At 40.2% G+C, this 15984-nt stretch overlaps 1 protein-coding gene across 1 annotated transcript in view; it reads left to right on the top strand.

The window, feature by feature from the left end:
- The first annotated feature begins 7525 nt into the window (after positions 1–7525).
- Positions 7526–15984, top strand: part of LOC111599575 (nephrin) — a 75652-nt gene continuing 67193 nt past the window's right edge. Inside the window, exon 1 of the mRNA XM_023315249.2 lies at positions 7526–9107. The gene's annotated coding sequence lies outside the window, so the exon portion shown is untranslated. The remainder of the gene's footprint in view (positions 9108–15984) is intronic.

The following is a 15984-nucleotide window of genomic DNA, read 5'->3' as shown; positions in this document are numbered from 1 at the left end:
GAGCCAGTTGCTCCCTTATGCTGAGCCAGCCAAAAGCAGCCATCGCGTAGGGCCAGCATCGAGCAGCAACAACCGAGATTCCATTGCATCCTTGCAGTGACTATAAAGTTGCAAGCAGCCCAATATTGTTGCAGACATGCATACACATAAGCTCTCTCTCTCTCACACACACACACACACATACATTCACAGAGCCACACGTCTGCAATAAACTTATTTGCATTTATTATGCCCTTTATAAACAAGGCATTTCGTTGGGCACATTGATTTAAGCTCATCAAATTTACATTTTTCCAACTTATGTATATAGAATATATATAATAAATAAATATATGCATATTGATACTGTTTTTAAGCAAAAAAAATTCTTGTTAGACAACAATCTTTCCATTTACATTTCTTTTTAAAATGAAGCATCTCTTTAAATATTTCATATATTTTTTGCACATATTCAAAGGAATGATTACGTCTATTGAACTTATGCTATCATTCCTATCTTATGAGTGAATAAAATAAATGAACAGAAAAATGTTAACAATTTTAAAAAGCTTTTCATATGGTAAAAGTAAATGTGTAATGTGTAATTTCTGTAATTTACCTTGAAAAATTTAAGTTGAAAAGTTTATTTAAGCAATTTCACTTATTCAATCAGAGCAATATTTAAAGCAATTTAATATATTTTTATTAAGCTTGAAGTTATTAAATTTTATTTCAGAATTTAAATAAATTGTTTATTTTATTTTACAATTTAAATAAATATTTATCATAAGTTATAATGCAATAACATTTTTTATTTTTTACAATTTAATTTAATTTTTTTTTTAAATTTATTTTTGATTTATTTTATTTAATTTAACAATTGAATATTTTATTTATTTATTTTTAAATTTATATCAATATTTTATTTTTTTGTGCAATTTAAATTTATATTGAATTTAATTTAATAATTTTAATTAATATTTAATATTATTCTACATCAAAATTAAATGTTTTCAACTTTTAATTTACATTTTATTGTTTTACAATTTAATTTAGCATTAGATTTATGGAATTTTTTTATTAAAGTGCATTTTATTAAATTAATTTGAGTTTCCACATTTTCGGTATATTATTTAATTTGGCGTCTTAGTCATTCACATATTAAATTGCATTCAGTTTCCCAATTTCACTCAAGTGTTCAGAGTATTTCGCATTTGGATAATATAATATTTGAGCTGAATTCATTGTATGGATTATGAGCAAAGCGCAACAATGAAATTCATGTATAAATATGTTTCGTACTTTTTGCTCGGGCAAGCGGACGGCAAGTGCGAATAGCTGGAAATGCGGAAAAAGCGCATGCAAAACTAAGAGTGTTCAACAATTTGAGCAAGGGCAGGCTGCGGGGCAGCAAGTGGCAAGGATTGCGGCAACAGCAAACGGCAACGGCAACGGCAACAAGCGGCTTCAGCGCCATTCACATGTCCAGATAAGATCCGAGTGGTCATTAGTGTCGTGTCAACAGAGTGGACTGTCCAGGCGCCTTCTTTTTTATAGCTATCAAAAGACACACAGGCATACATATTTATATATATATATATATATATTATGTATGTATATATAAAAAAAGAAAACACAAGCCACTTGACCATAAACAAACTTTACACCTCACATTGTGGCGTGAAGAGTCCTGAAGTGGACTGAAATAAACACTTGGAAATGTGTGGCAACTGGCGAGACCGCAGCCAGGGCCAGAGCCAGAGCCAGAGGAGCCGCAACGAAACGGCAGCGGCCTCATTGTTGTTTGTTTGATAAAGGCACAAGGCTGGCGCAGGACACCGGCACGAACACAGACACACACAGGCCGGAGATGGGGGCAGGAGTTAGTTCAAAAGTCAGCCAGGCAGCTGCTGAGCGGCACTAATGGGCACTGGACACCGACCACTAGGGATGGGCACGAGACACCCTTCATAGCTGGCGACACAACGAGCGTGGGGCAGGGCACGAGCTGCTTAGACCTGCATTAGTCAGCTAATTGCAGCATTTTTTCAAGGCTCGTCCTCGCTCTTGTCAAGCCAACACTGATCGATAAACGGGCTCGATTTTTAATTGGCCACAATGGCATTTGGCATTGAAAGGTGCGAATCAGTGTGAAGGAGAGCGCCGCAGGAGGCAGTCAACCAGTCAGCCAGGTAGCACAATCGCAAGCGCCCAGGTAGGCACTCAGACGCAATTGGTGGCAGACATTGAATCAGCCGCAATACCAGCAACATCCTGCACAAGTACCAGCTGACAATGGGCTTTTCAATGGCCATGTCAAGGACGAACCAATCACTAACAGAGCCAGTGCTTCGCACTGCTATAAAAAAGCGAGCAACACTCAAAAATGTGAAATGTCTGCGCCAGGCAGTTGCCTTGCTAATTATGAACGCTTTGCAAATTAGAAAATCAATATCAGGTGAGGACAGCAGAGCTGTGTCAGCCAAGGATATATTCAAATTACCTAAAGTGTCTATGCATATGAGATGTGCGTGAATATCCTTCAGCTGAGATAAGGACATTGAATGACAGGGAGCCACAGGGAGCGAACTGCAATGCTTGTAAAAATGTTTGTGCCTTAGATGTTAATAATAAAAGCTTAATTTAGTAAAATATAAAAGTTAGCTAAGCTTATTTGAATATATATGAATATTATATTATATGCATTACAACACTCATTCCAGGTCTAAAGGCTGCTGGCTCCAAATGCTGCATATATTCACAATATCCAATCTCCAGTCTTTTATAGCGTTTCTGATACAACAGATAAAACATTTTCTGATTTGCCACTCCCCTAGTGGAGGAGTCCAGCGATGAGCGAAAAGTTGTGTATGGTCCAGCGGCGCTAGCTACTGCCCCAGGTTGCATTGCAGCGCACTGTAACGGTTGTCTGCAAGCCTTTCGCTTTCACTCTCTAGTTACATGCCTTTTGGCTCTAAGCTTCCGCTCACGGACAACCTGCACCAATCGGTTCTGTGATGATAACATAGGCGAATGTACTTTCATATATACTTCAATCAGAAACGACTCTCAATGAGATGATATTATATTTGGCTTCAGTTTATATTTCAGTATAAACATTTCTATAAATATTTCATATCCTTAAAGAAATGGGAAAAAAAAATCAGTTCAATTTTTACACCCACACAGATTTTCATATTAATGGTTAGCCAATTTAAATATTATATTATATACATAAACAAATAAACATTGCAAAGATGCTTTGTGTTTCGTTTGCCTTGTGTTCTGCCCTCTCTTCTTGGCTAATAAGAATTCAGTTTATTGTGCGCTAATGCCTCTCAGGCTGTTGTAGACACGCCAGCGTGACCGCAAATGAGATAGTGTTCGTTCGGCACGCCCACAACCGAATCTGGAGGTGTGCACCAACAGAGCTGCTTTGTTGTCGACGCCCACACGCACGGCTCGGCACGTCCTGCGAACAGGACGCCACAACCTGAGGCCATGCCTTCGATTACAAAGGGTATATCAAAGCGTGTAGTTGACAGGCGAGAACAGATGAGAAATTATGAAGAAAGTCTATGGAAATACTCTGAAGTCGACTCGAAGCATATTTAGGACTTCAGCTGAACCGAACAGTGCTTAGAGCTATCTGCGGGCTGTCGCTAGGGTATGCGCTAGTCGTTCACTTTACACTTTTCCATTTTGCCTGCTGTGTGATGTATTTGCTTAAGTCAATGGCTTTTCATAAGGCTCATTCGTTTGTGTCGCCGCTGAGCATTTAAAACTTAAGCCGATTTCCGGCTCATCAATAACTTGCAATTAAATCAATGAGCCAGCCGCCGTTGCCTGCCAGCTTTCGGTTAGGTGTCAACTCTGCCGTGGCTCATTAGACAGCACTTAACGAGGGAGCGAGAGTGGGAGAACCAAACGAGCAGCCTGAGAAAAATATGGAGAGATTGTGATCTTAAAGCCGCCAGCAGTCGAACGCAGTTGAATTCCCCTGCGGTCAGAGAGCAACAGACGAGAGCTCTGCTCGCCGTTAAGCATGTTCGTAATTTAGATTTATACGCCCCGACCCTCCAGTCGAAGGAACGAATCTATTGAAAGTTGGCGTTGATTATGTTTGATTTATATGACAAGCCAGTCGCCAGCAGAGGGCTGCCCATGGGGGTTGCCATCCCTCAGCCTGGGAGATGTGTTAATCCATTACAAATGCGTGTTGCCTAGCCACACAGAGACAGAGAGAGAGAGAGAGAGAGAGAGAGAGAGAGAGAGACAGTTTCGCTTTCATCTCGACCCTTGAGGTAGATATTACTTTCTCCGGCTTGCTTTTTAATTGCGAGCCAAAACTGTAAATGACACCCTCATAAATTGGCGGCGACTGGCGTCAGGCAGTCAGAGTTCACTCGGCGGTGTTCAGCTGTCAATCACACTTGCCTTGCCTAGAGTTGAGCTGAGGAGTGCATAAAAAGAGGAAACGATCATTTAACGACGGTCATCAAAACTCGCTACAGACGAATCTCAGCGGAGCCCTTTCGCCAGGCAAGGCGGGCGGGTGGGCGCTGGGTCTTTTAATGAGCTTTACTGGATGGGCGTGGCCGGGAGGCAGGCATCGAAGCATCAAGCTGGGCCAAAAGGAAGTTGTTGAAATCTTGTGATGCATTAAAATTTGCAAGTTTTCGACTTTGCTTTGTTCTGCTGCCGACTGTCGACTGCTGCTGCTGCTGCTGACATTTGTGTGTCAGTGGCACGTTTTGCATGCTTTTAGGCAAACACACAAACACACACACACACTCATACGCAATTTATGCAAATGTCGCTTTTCTGCGTAGCTGCTTCGCTTTTTTAATGAGCACACAGAGACTGAGACTGGGACTGAGACAGAGGCAGAGGCAGAGACTCCAACGCACACACACAATCGCAACCGCAGCCCGCAGAGCGCACAGCGTAATGCAAATGAGTTGTTGACTGTGTGTGTGTGCGTGCGTGTGTTCGTCTTTCGTATTTGTGTTGTTGAGTTGACTTGCGCCTGCGAAGCAATTAAAATGAAATAAGAAAAAGTCTTGCAAGTGGCAAAAATAAGCAATTGCCACTACCCCAATTGGCAGCAAATGTGGGCACTGAGTTGTCAATCAAGAATTATTCGTGTCATCACTGATTCGATTGGTCAACAGCTTACTCACTTGTTAGCCATTTCTGGTGTTGGCCAAATGAAATTCAATTACTTTAAGCTGAAGCAACGTGCATGTTGCCAAAGACATTCACAATAAATGTTGCGAAGCACGCTTGGCTACATCCTCAGCAGCTGCATGCTGCCAGCAACACTCGACGAAAGCAACATGTGTCTAGCAGCATGCTGAGACCGCAGATATGAAGACTTCCGGCACTTGATGTCGTTTTATATTGTTGCTGTCAAAGTTGACAGCCAGCTGAACTTTATGTCAGTCAAATATACAAAGACAAAAGACATGCGATTCAGTTGCTTGACATGCCTATCAATGCGTTAGCATTGACACATTGCACAAAACTAGCTCAGTTTTGATAAATGTTGCTAAGGCAACAGTTTGATAGCGGGCTCTAAATGGAGTTGGAACATATATTTGGCATTATTTTTTGTACTGTTAAATATGGCACAATGAGATAATTAGAGTTAACTATTAGTGAAGGCAGTATTTCTTGAAAAGCTATAGATCTTTAGCCTCTCTTCTAGTTCAACGTATTTCATGTGTCATTTCTAACCAAATTTTTAAATTGGATTAAAATTGAGTTCCTCTAGAGATATTTGCTGCAAATTCCTTTTCTTCCATAGACTTTAAGTGCATCTGAATGTAATGAACACATGAAGTGAGCCTTAATACAGGGTGATACACGCAAAGGGTGACTTGTCTGCCTCTACTCCAAACAATTCTTCGACAATTTGAACAAATTTATGATTATTTAGTCGGGGCAAAGTTTCCTTTCAGATTCGTTTTCAGTGAAAACTTTGCTGTTTGCCCCACTGTGCGCTGCTTCAGTGTGATAAAGTCCTGTTACTTATGACCCAACTGACCTACCTTTCACGAGTTGATAAAGATCTTCAGAGAGCTCGCTGTATTATAATTGCATAACTGTATTTGACTCTGCAAGCTTAAAGGGAATTAGCAGAGAGAGTCTTTAGCTTTTCCTGGAATCAATGCCAGAGCTTGCATTGTTGCAATCGTCTTGGGCTTCGCTTAATTAACTGACGACGAATTTGACGCATTTCTAGAAATTGAAATGAATTAGTTAACGAGCGGTCATTGCTATTTGGGGTTAAAGCAATGGCACAGCAGGGTCATAATTGTCCTTGCTGGCCATCGATAGCCCAGGCACACACAGCGCGCGAGAGAGAGAGAGAGAGGCGAATAATTGACGCTGCTTGTGTGTGCGCTTCATTAATGCTGTTGACCAGCAGATAACTCAATTTGTGTTTACTTATGGCTTTTGCCAGCAGCTAGCAGCTAGCAGCCAGCTGGCAGCTGGGAGCTGGGAGCAGCTCGTGCTGGGGCTTGGGTTGAGTGACCCGCAGAAGTGGGTTTTTAGCCACTTGCTGTCAAATTAGTGCCTAGTTTTGGGCGCATAATTGGCCTGGCCAAAACTTTTAACACGACGCCATAAAAGATTTATGGAAATTATGCATGTTTTTGTTTATGCTGTGCGCAGATTTATGACTGCTTGCAATAAATCACCCACACACACACACAGAGATACGTGCTCTCGCCTGTGTGTGTGTGTGTTCGAGTTGTCTATTAATTGGTTGCATAAAACAACAGTAAAAAGGCTGTTGCCAAAGGTCAAGTCCATGCCTGCATGTTGCCGCAACATGTTGCGTAGCACAATAGCCGAGCCTGCAGCGCTCGAGGAGCACGCGAGTTGAAAGAGAGCATCATTGCGCTCTGAAGGCTCTCGTCGCATGGTCGTGTGGGTGGGGGGTTTGACCGACCGAGCAACGAAACGCCGAACATTCGCCTCGCCTTCGTGAAGTGCGACGTCGAACACGTTCTCCTGTTGCGTACACAACATTTGTGTTCGATGCTGTTAACAGCCAGAAACACATAACAGAATTTGATGGATGTTCAGTATTCGCACAGCATCCGATTATTTACTATGGCACTAATCCTATTTAGGGGTACGAACTTGGTGCCTAGGGTTAATTGGTAGCACAAAATGTATATCACGGAAATAGCATTCATTTGATGTTCAACTGTTGCGCTAAGAATAGCGTTTGCTTGGCAACAAATGCTGAGAAGAGCGAATGTTGTCTTTGCATTTATTAATAAAATGGGTCAAGAACTCAGGACCTCACATTCATAGAATAATAAAACACATTCAGATATTGTCATACAATTGCCTCTTTTATTTCGGATTCCTCAGAAAGGTTTTTCAATTTCAAATTAACGTTTCGCTTGGCGTTGGCTTGCAACTTGGCCTGGTTTGGCATCGAACATTTGCATCGAACCAATTGTTCGATCTGGTCGGCAGCGCCTGTCGACTACGTCGCTTCAGTCTCTCATTCGGTTCTCGTACTCGCAGTCGTTCGCACGCGCGCGCGCTTTATTTTATCGGTTCCGCAGACGCGTCTGATAAACAATTTTCATGTGCGCATCGTTTCGTGTCTAAAATGAGACATTGTTTGGGTGTAGAGCCGGAGCAAGAAGAAAGCCAACAGTAATCAAACTTAACGCAAACTCGCCCCAATCGCTCGCAATCTGTGCGGCAATTAGGCAAAAGGCTGAAGAAAAGGCAAAAACAAAAAATTAAATAAATAGCGCGTAAGCCAGTCCACAAATTATTGTCGTGGACGCGGATGCTGCGCAGCGGGTCGAGTCAGGTGCGAGTGCGTCTGTGTGTGTGCCAGTCCTAACAACCGCGACCCCTAGCCGGCTCAAAGTGCGTGCGAATAGTCAGCGTTGTCCGGGCAGCGGTCGAAGCAACTGGGAGTGGGGACAGGGCACCTTTGCCAGCATTTGTCGTAATTTCGCGTTAAAATAAACACGCAAAGGCAAAGCAACAAAAAAGAGACTTAAAAATTGCTCAAAGAGCAACACATACACTACAAAAACAACAACAACAACAGCAGCAGCTGTACAAAGAAAAAGAATCAAATAAGAATTGAAATTTAGGCCAAAAGCGGATTACGAGAATTGTTGCTGCTGCTAACCGAAACAACAACAACAACAACAACAACGCGAGCATAAAAGAAAGATTTTCATCTCGCAAAGGCAAAAGCTTTGTGCGTGCGTGCGTGTGTGTAAGTGTGCGAAGTAAAAGTGAATTGCAAAAAAAAGATAGAAAGAAAACAAAAATAAATAAAAATACAAAATTCAACACATGAAAGGAAATACCAAGCACAATAGTCTTAAGCAAATAAATGACAGCACACGGTCAGCCAGGCGTGCAGATCCTTAGATCTAGATGGGGCAATAGAAATCGACATTCGCTTTCGCGCTCATTAGTTAGCTGGAAGTTGCCACGCCTCAACGCCTTAACGCCACTGCCAATTAATTGGCTGCCAAATAAACAACGGGCAAAACCTGAGCACAAATTGATGAACAAAAATAAAGCAAATTAATGAAGCTCACTTTGCTCTCTTGCTATTGTTTAAACGCGTCTGTGTGTGCGAGAGTGTGTGCCTGAGTGTGTGCCGAGTGTGTGCCGAGTGTGTGTGTGCGTGCGGACTCAGTGCAGCCAGTCAAGCATCGCCGGCAAGTGCTCGCGTGCTGTCATAATTTATCACAATTGTCAACGTCTGGCATAAGCGAGACAAGCGAGTGAAAGAGACTCTAAGAGAAAGAGAGGGCAAGACAGATACGAGTGCGGAGTGCAAGTGCATTCTTAAGATACAAACTGCAGCTGCAAATATTTTGGCATTAGAACAAAAATAACTCGAACTGCACAAAATACATTAAATCAAATTCGTTAAATTCATCAAATTCTTGACTTTCTGCCTCTGTGTGAGCTGGACAAAAAGGAAAGCGCTTTGCCTCGCCCTTGGATTAGCCAGCCCAAAAGAAACAGCCAAAGCCAAACTTTTTCCTCCGGCTTTCGTGAAGTTCTATGCTAAAACTTGCGCATTAAGTTCAAGTTTATGTACGGACGCTGGCTTAAAGGTAAAGCTATAATTCTGTAAGTTTGCCAAAGGTAGATAAACAACTACCCATACATACATACGTGTGTATATACATACATATATACTGTTATATTTAGTTTAGTGGTTCAGTCTTACTTCAGTATAAGAGTCGAAAGGAAGCGACGCGTTTACTGGAATAATACTAGACTACAAAACATATTTGCTCTATTTGGTTAACTCCCATTGAAAATGGAAACTTAGGGCATGATGTTATTGAGAAAATGTAGATCGGTGCTGGGAGGAGTATATATATTCTTGAGCAAGATGACGGGCTGAGTCTACATAGCCCTGTCTGTCCGTCCGTGGTAAATCCCATAAACTGTAGATTTATATTTATGTATTAATGAAATTTAAATGTCATTTATCTATTATTTATCTATGAATTTTATTTTTTAATTGATCCCATTTTTCTATTACCGATCATTATCTATAGTTGAAGTTCATTTTTTAAGCGTAGCTTGAACTCTGTAAATGTTGAAAACTTTAGAATTATCTATCTCTCTATCTATGGGATGTCGTCTGTAATGAATGTATAGAAGAAACGTATAATGATTGGAATAGGGTTCAGGGTATCTCCTAGTCGAACAGTATCGACTAGAGGACTCTGCCTTGTTATAAATAATTTGATTTAAAAAAAACTTTGGTATCTAATATGAAGTATACATTTAAATTAAAAAATGATAAAACTGAGCTGAATCCTAAATGATACGATTAGCAATGGCTGACAGACTCAGCCCCTATAAATGTTCTAGAATAATAATTATAAATCCTTAAGTGCTTATTACCTAAATAAGTTCTGCTGCTTAAACTCAGTCGAGTACTAAAGCACTTCAGTATATATATAAACTAAATATTACAATAATTCACATTTGAAATTAAATCCATTAAAAGAACTTCAACATCTTCCCAAGTTGATTATACAAATGAATTGATTATACCAAGAATATTTTATTTCGTTTTGTCTACTCTCTATTCTCGGAAAATCAGATTTACTTTAACTAAGCTATAAAGACTGAATTTAAAAATACATAAATAAATATGTTTTCATATATATATATATATATATATATATATATATATATATATATATATATATATATATATATATATATATATATATGTATGCATATATATATATTTATTAAGCAAAATGCTTCTTTAATTGTTTTAACTGTAGTTTTCATGCAAAAACTTTTATATAAAAAAATTGTTGATGGTCAATCGAGTGTAAATTATTGAATGAACTTTATTTTACTTCATTGTGAAATGAATTGCTTAAATAATTATGAAGTATTTTAAACTGATAAGTTGCTCTCAAAATATTGGGTAAATAAATATTTTAAATATTTTATCTTAAGACTTAATGCAATTTTTTTTCCAATTTAAATGAATTGGAATTCTAATCGAATCATACTATCATACATAAGTATTTTATATACATTTTATATTATTACGTATTTATATTATTATCTCAAGCATAGGCATTGCTTATAAGAAAATTCGTCATTTTTCCGAGACATCTAAGCTAAAGCTTGTTGGATTATAGTTAGATATACCTTCAGTCGAGTGAAACTTATTATGTAATCAAATCAAGAAACTTAATAAGCAAAAGTTGGTAAGATTCATTGACTAAACTTAAAGACAGATAGTTGCTTCATAATAGTTCTTTGTCTTTGGAGTCGTAATAGTAAGAGTATTTCATTTTGCCTCTATGTGTTTACGTGTACTAGGGATAAAGCAATGCTGACATGTTGCCGCTGGAAGCCAGAAGAGCTCACAGATTCAGTGCCCAGGCAATTGCCTTAAGACCACTTTTGGTTACCTGGAATACAAACGTCTCAGAGCAGCCGCAATCCGACTGCCAGCTGCTGGCAGTCGGCAGACCGAGGCTAAAGCCAAAGTCTTTGGCTAAGTTCAACTAAGCGCCTCTCGACGTCTTATGCCACGCCTGCCAGGCAAAGAGAAAGTGAAATCACCATTTGTATATGTGATTTTCCCGCACACACACACACAGAGCCACACAGAGCCCCACAGAGCCTTGCACATATGTAGCAGCCGTAAGCACACACATATGCCGCACTTATACATATAAACGAGCAAATCACTAAATCCAGTGCACCCTCGCCATGCGATAAACTCATATGAATGTGAATGCTAGTGCCGCAGGATATTTGCCAAAGCCAGCGCCAACGCCAACGCCAGCCCTAAGTCCCAAACAGTCGAGTTCGCAGTGTAGTCTATTAAAACAAATAGAAAAACAACATACACAGGCGCGCAGTGTCCGCCAAAAATATGAACAAAAACCACGCACACAACAAAAAATATGAAAAAAGTCATTTTGCTTATATACAACATAGTTGGGAGCATGCCGCAGACGCAGAAAACTAAGCAACAAAAATTTCAACATTTTGGTCGATGCATAGAAAAATTGAATATTTCACAAAATGCTTCAAGCAGCAGCAACAACAACAACAACATAAGTTTACTATATGAAAAAGCAAATATTTTTTCTATACAACTGTATACATGTGTGTAGACGTGTGTGAAAGTTAGCTTGTTTGTGTGTGTGTTCAACTAAACAATAAAACTTTCAATAGATATTTTATTAGAATTTCTGTTGCCATTTTATGCATAATAAATTTTGAAGCTAAGCTCCAATAAATGCTCCATTAAATGAAAATATAAAGAGAAGAGGTGAGGGTGGGCTGGTCGGGGAGGGGCAGAGCCATGTTGACATCATGCAAACAAAATATGAAATTTCATTTCAATGACAACACTAATGTTCGACTATTTCCAAAACAAGTTTATGTTTGGGCGAAATATTTATTTCATTTGCACAGGGAATTAATTAAAAGCCATGAGAAAATGGCAAAGTTTTAACCTGGCCACAGCTTCCATCTGAATTAAATTTCAGAAAAGCCAAACGGAGTGCAGAGAACAAGCCAAAATACAGAAAGAAGAAAAAAAATGTTCATTTTCCATCAATTTTTCTGCAGCAATGTGCAGTTGCAGCTGCTTTCAGGCATTTCTCTCACACAATGATTATTATTCCATTATTTCTTATATTTGTGAACAATCATTAAACAGCCCAACGGGATTTAGTAACCAATTATATGACTTTATGCTAGCAAAGAGGCTTTTATATTGTGAAGCGAGATCTCTTAAAAAAGAAATAGTTATGTTATCTGCAAGCTTTTTTATTTTTATTTTTTATAATCGCTTACTGAAATATTTTTTATGGACTTTGCTTCTCAGCTCCTCATCCTATTTGTCAATCTGCAGGGCAAGTCTCTTCAGCGGATGAGATCAAAATGTAATCAAATTAATTTTCCAAAGTTTCATAGCAACTTTGAAGAGTTGGAGTAGGTTTATACAGAGTTTAATAATTATTGCTTTTAAGTGAAACTTATAATTAAATCCCAAAATATTTAAGTTTTTTTTTCGATTAAAAAACATTATTAAATTAAAAAATTAAATTTAATTGAAATTCTTGAGATAAATTTGTCAATAACTGAAAAGTTATTGATTAAACTTTGTGACTCATATAATTAGAGTTGGATATTCTAAGGCAGTTTGTGGAATAAGCTTAATGGGTTTGCTTTGGGTCGAGACAGCTGAGTTACAAGTTCACTAGCTCATCAGTACTTACTATACATACTTTAGTCTAACTAAGAGTTCAGTAAGATTTTAGCTTAAGAAGTGGCTTATAAAGCCAATCCTTAACAGAAAGTATGGTTTCCCAACAATTCAACTACACTTAGCCGGTATGGAGTTTACTAGCTAATTTTTATGAACAGTTCAATTGAACTGTTTCTGAGCAGAGTGATACATATAAAGGCATCGAGCAATGTGCTAAGGCTAAAGCTGTTTTATACCAAATTCGGTCAGCGAATGTACAGTGAGCACTCAGTAATGCGAACAATATTAAACACTATTAAAGCGCGTTGCTATCTTGCTAAAGGTAGAGCATCATTCGGTAATCGGTTAAGGGTCACGTGCGCCTTCAATGAATGCGTTTATAAATGCATTTGGCCAACGAATGCAAATGAAAATGAAAATGAAAATCTGTGCACATTTGCCAATTAACGTAATTTACGGAATGCCAACGTGTTTGCCTTCAACTTCCAATTAAAAGCCGGGCCTGCCCCACCAAAATGTTGGCCAAGTGTTTTCCAAGTGCAGCTGTCACAGATGCCGACTGCGGCTCCGACTGCGACGACTACATTCTCACGTAGCATGCAAATTGTTGCAAATTATCGACGTTCGGTTTGATGCTTGCTTTAATGAGCAGCCGAAGGAAGCTGGCGCCTAGACACTCGCATGGGTACCTTGAGGCAGGACTACGTGCCTTCCCCCACCCTCCATGGCCTCCTCGACGTTCCACGCTCAGCTTAAAGTTCAATTTCGTCGCCGTCTCTTGCCACTGTTTGCATTTAATTTTAACTTTTCTCATCTGATTTATGTATTTCTGCCGCGCCAGTCGAACGATTTTACATATTTATTTGCATCTATTACTATGGGAGCTCGCTTAGAAGAGACTTTCGTAATTCTGTTGGGTCTGCTGTTCGTAGATTGTTGTTGCTGCTGATGCGGTTACCATTGGCATTGCCATTGCCATTGCTAGGGCGATATGCTGGCAAATGATATTTGTAATTCTAATGCCATCAAAGTGTTTCTCTGATACGCGGCATTTGCATATACTTCAGAGGCGTGTGCGTGCGTGTGTCGGAGAAGCTGAAGAAGCAGCTAAAGACAATATAAATAATAACAAATCGAGACCTCGCGGAAGCTTAAAGACGAGCCGTTGCAGCATCTCAATTAAAACACATTGACCTGAATGGAAGCGAGCTGGCAAATGCTTATCATGCGGCTGAGCGTCTGTTATGCGACTTGTAACTCAATTATTGCAATAAAAATATGATTATCGCATGGGGCTAATTGTTTTCGCCTGGCTAATTGCATGCAATTTATGGACCAAAAGTGGGCGCCCAGCGGTGGGCGTCTGCCCGACGATAATTTATCAATTTGCACAGCGTCCATGTCGGGGAGTAAATGAAGCAAGCATGAATAAACGAGCTGATCCCATTGTTAAACACACTTGAGCGTAAGCACACACTCACACACACACACACACACAGCCAGCAGTCAGCTAACACATATGTAGAGCGTTTGCTCCATAAGTCGGAACATGTCGAACGGCGCTTGTAAATTTTTATGTGCCTTTAAAGCAATAGAGGAACAAGCGAAGCGAAAAGCCATTGAATTGAATTGCATGGGCAAGTAGCAGTGGCCCTTAATGAGGACACACACAGGCCTGGCCATACAGCCCGTATGAGCAATGAATGTCTTTGGCACTTCTTTGATGCATTCGGTCACGAAATCTGCAAGCGGCTTTGATTAGCGCCGGTTGCCTAATTGACTTTCTGTGTTGCGATTTCACCTGCAGTCGCTGCTGATTCATGAAAGGGAGCAGCAGCTCGAGACAAGCCCCACAGTTACAACAGCAGCAGCAGCAGCAGCAGCTCTCCCTCTATGTGTGTGTTTGTGTTTGCAGTTGTCGTGGGCAAAAAGCACAAGGCGAACATTTGCATTTAGATTGAATTCGTCTGCCGTTTGGGCATTGCTCTCCTCTTTTTATTCTGTTATTTTTTCCACTTCTTTGTTTCTTTCCCCGCTATGAGGGATGCAAGCGAAAGAAATCAAAATTTGCGTCAATATCGATGGGAGACAAAAAAGTCGCTGGAAAAAAACAATAGAAAAACAAAAAATGGAAAATTGTTTGTTTTTGCGTCGAGAGTCGAGAGCTGTGGCAAATCTTAATTAAATGCATAATTCGTATCTATTATTCAAATGCTTTTGATTTATGCAAAGCGTGTTCTCACTCAGTTATCGTTTATAAATATTAATTAAAAACTCAGCGCGGCGGCTTCGAACTGTGCGCCACGAATATTTATTGAAATTTTCGTGCGAATTTTACGAGCTGCCGTTTTTCAAATTGAATAACTATTTAGTTCGCTTATGTGTGTGTGTTTATAATTGAAGAGCTACACAGATAGCAAACACACTCACTCGCACACACACACACACACACAGCACTTCCCTGCTGTCTTGCAAACTGCTTGTATCCCTTTTGAATAAATTAATGTCAGAAGTGCTTTGGCTTTGGCTTTTGATTTTGATTGATGATTGTGCGCCTGCATGAGCAGCTACAACAAAGCACATACAACCACCCATGCAGAGGCTACCCACATAGACACCCACTGCCACCTGCCACTCCATCTCTGATCCACATCGACTCTTGTCTGTAGAGCCTTTGCCTGTCTTGTTCTGGCATTTGCTTTTATAGCTGATGAGTCGCTACGTGTGTGCATAGAAAATAAGCATAAATAACCAAAGCCTGAGCCAGGCCCAGACCTGGAGACGGAGCCGGAGCCGCAGCCAGATCCCCAAACAGAAACCTGCTTCGACCGCATGCCTTTGCCTGTCGCTTGGCGCTTGCTGCGTGCAGCTTGCAACTTGCTCTGTAACTGGCTGCTGCACTGTCATTTTGCCCAACATCGATGACAGCGCCAAGCTCAAGCCAATGACAGCAGCATCAACGCGTTGCACAGGTCTTTTTCCTCTCTCTCTCTCTGTGTGTGTGTGTGTGTCACACGCATGTGCGTCAACGATTATCTCCTATGTGTGTCTGTGTTGCTCTTTATAGAGTCATTGTGCGAGTCACAGACGCATCAATCAGCTATTTTGTCGCAGTCTTTGAGGTTGCAAAGCATTGCATGAGCTACGCTCTTTGTGCTTATGGGAATGGGGCAAGTTCCGAACTTGGGGCGTAGCCGTGTAATCAATTACGTGGTTTC

Source organism: Drosophila hydei, unplaced genomic scaffold (assembly GCF_003285905.1).
Source record: "Drosophila hydei strain 15085-1641.00,03,60 unplaced genomic scaffold, DhydRS2 tig00008121-arrow-pilon, whole genome shotgun sequence".
Taxonomy (NCBI): Eukaryota; Metazoa; Arthropoda; class Insecta; order Diptera; family Drosophilidae; genus Drosophila; species Drosophila hydei.
The sequence above is the reverse complement of the archived record's forward strand: the minus strand, read 5'-3'. Positions and strand labels throughout refer to the sequence as shown.